Source organism: Ceratotherium simum, unplaced genomic scaffold (genome assembly GCF_057802395.1).
Source record: "Ceratotherium simum simum isolate JZ-2026a unplaced genomic scaffold, ASM5780239v1 HiC_scaffold_43, whole genome shotgun sequence".
In the NCBI taxonomy this organism is placed as follows: Eukaryota; Metazoa; Chordata; class Mammalia; order Perissodactyla; family Rhinocerotidae; genus Ceratotherium; species Ceratotherium simum.
Genome location: NW_028261259.1, coordinates 5,581,888 through 5,584,839, shown reverse-complemented (window position 1 = coordinate 5,584,839; position 2,952 = coordinate 5,581,888).

Below are 2,952 nucleotides of genomic sequence, written 5' to 3'. Positions count from 1 at the left end.
GCAGGATGAGTTTATAAAAAGAAAAATTGAAAATGAGCATTGTATTTAGGAGACGTGGTCAATCTGTTCAAGAACATTTTCTCCCTTGCTCAAGTGAGAAGCTGAAAGAGAGAATGCTATCAGCCTCTTCCTTGGCCCCTTAGAGAATTCTGTATTACCTCAATTAAACGTGTGCTAAAGTGTTTGTAATAAACTTGGAAATGAGTTGATGATACTGTATTTGCATTACATCACGCAGACTCTCTTTCATTAGGCACGATTCAAAACACTTTTTTGGGACATTAGAGGCCACACAAGTTTTGCTTCTCTGACAGACTGTAGCTTTTAATCTCATGGACATGAAATGATAGAGAATTGTTCCCATTTCCCTTTCTACTTTAAACCTGAGTGATAAATTTACAACTACCTTTAAAAACTGCAGGTCCTTCTGAAACACATTTTAGTGTGCTGGTTTACTTTAGCTTCATTTCTTTGTTCTATCTTAAACTCCTTTCAGTTTGATTTATTTTCCTTTCTAATCCTTTTGTGTGCCTAGATATTTAAAATCTGCTTTAACATATATTGGAGAAATGTTGGGTTACAAATCTTTCAGCCAGCATGTAAACTCAATTTTTAGGGTTTCTACACAAAAAGTTTCTGCCATGTTTAGACCAGCTCTCCTTCCATATATTTTCCTCCAGGATTTCCTGTGACAAAATTGCCTTTCTAAAAGCCAGTCCTCTGTTCACTCTCTTGGTCTGTCACATTTTCATAGAAAAATAAAGGACTGGATTTTCCAAAGATGCAACAAGAATGATGAAGTGCTGATTCACACCTAGATATCCTGCTCCTGTTCTCCATGAGTTTTAAAATTAAAGTTAATTATCTCTTTCATTTTGTCTCAATCTATTGAGTAACCTTGGCACTGAGCCCCTAAACTGGTCCACAGCTTGCTTCAACAAACACAAAACTCTCTCTCAAATGCTTGCATTCATGTGCTGAGTAGGTATTGTATTTATTTACTTCTTATTCAACAAAAGATCTTCATTGATTCACTCAAATACTTATGTATATATTATGTGCCCAAAGGTCTTGAAATGTTGGGGGTCTGCAAGGAAGACAGATATGTATAAACAGATAAATTACGCTATGGAAATAATTTGATAGAAAGAGATATGAATAAAATGCCATGGGACTCCAGGAAAAAGAACCACCATGGGTTGACCTACAGCTAAGATATATAGCAATGTACTGGGGCTTTGAGGGAAAAAAAAATAAAACAAAACACCATGGGTGGTGGATAGGGTTTATACCATATAACTAAAGGAAAATGAAAAGAGAGAAGATAAAGAGAAAACAAGATAAACCGAAAGGTTTTCTTCTTCTTAATGTTTCTGCCACCAACTTTTGGAGTACACTGCTTGCTGATGTCCTTTCTAGCCAGTCTTATCCTTCAGCCGGCTTCTAGAGACTTCAAAAATTCAATTGTAACAAGCTGGGGTTCTCCGCACAGACAATGCCAAGTATGTAGGGAACCAGGAGGTGAGCAAATGATTCACAGGACTCTGCAGCCATTCTGCAGCTCAATGGTGGGGAGGGACACCGAGGCATCACTTTGGCCTTTCTTTCCAAGTTCACATAAAGGAGGGTCAGTTCCTTCCTCAATATATGAAGGTGGAGATAAACCTCTTTCACAGAATGGATTATGGAAAAATTAATGTGAGAGCCATGAAAAAGGCAGAGGAGATAGGATCATGAATCTGAAGTAACTGGACATGTGAATTAGTAATGAATATAACGAAGAGCTGAAGACAAGTAAAAGGGCTAAAAACAAGTTCATAATTTTCTAACATGGAAATGCAAGTCTTTCTTCTTCAAAAGAAAAATGTCATTGAACCCTTTCCATTAAAATAAAATTGAATGGGGCCACATGTTGCAAATAATGGTTTTAACCATGATGTCATTACACAATAATGTGTAGCAATCAGTTGTTAAGTGCACTGCAAATTGTTCATTCCTTAACAATTATGTTATCAAAGTTTGCAATTGATATATATATTTTAGTAAATAGTAGACTGTGTGCAAATTTGTCACCATATTATTGACAATGTTACTCTTACAACTGAAAGCATGACTAGGAGCGAGAGGGTGGTGTGACCCCAGATTGTTAGAGTCACAGCAAGAAAAGTTAAGAAAGTGCCATCAGGTCATTTGGACAAAAGAATGCTATATGGCTGTTGGGTTTATAACAGATTAATTGGAGAAAAACAAGTCACTACAGTAAATTCTTGTCTACTTACCTCAGTCACCCTCTCCAAGAACACATATTTTAAAATGAGACAAGTTATTATATTTAAAATTACTGGTTCTGGCATTTTAGAAACTATATCAAATAATGAAGTAAAAGCTGACTTACAAACATCCTGGCATCAATTCCAACTACCATCTTTTACCAAACTAAAGCTCTAATTATCACTAATTCACTTCCAATCTAGTCCTCCTCCAATATACAAAATCAACAACTTCAAATGTTTCATGACTTTTTTTAACTTGCCCTAAAATTTTAGAAGATAATATAAATATATCTCTTGGAAAAGTTGAGAAAGATAGAGACACAAGGAAAAGTAAAGATGAAAATATTACCTTAATAAATGATGTAAAACACAAGATATGAACAATGGTTAAAAGAATTCTCTGTGAAATTGATAATTCCACTACCTGTACACCTGCTTATTACCTATCAGTAATTTTATACATAAACAAATAGAATAGTGTACTTAATGGGATCAATTCTTTCAGTTGTGTGCTTTTCCTTTTAAAACTACATCTGCCTTTATGTGCTGGCTTTATTTTCAGGTGGTATCACATTAGAACACCCTCATCTCTGAAGATTTTTGCAATAAGGAACTCTACCTTGGCCCTTGATCAACTGTACTCTGTGTTATGATAAAATCAGAGCCCTAACAGAGCTTT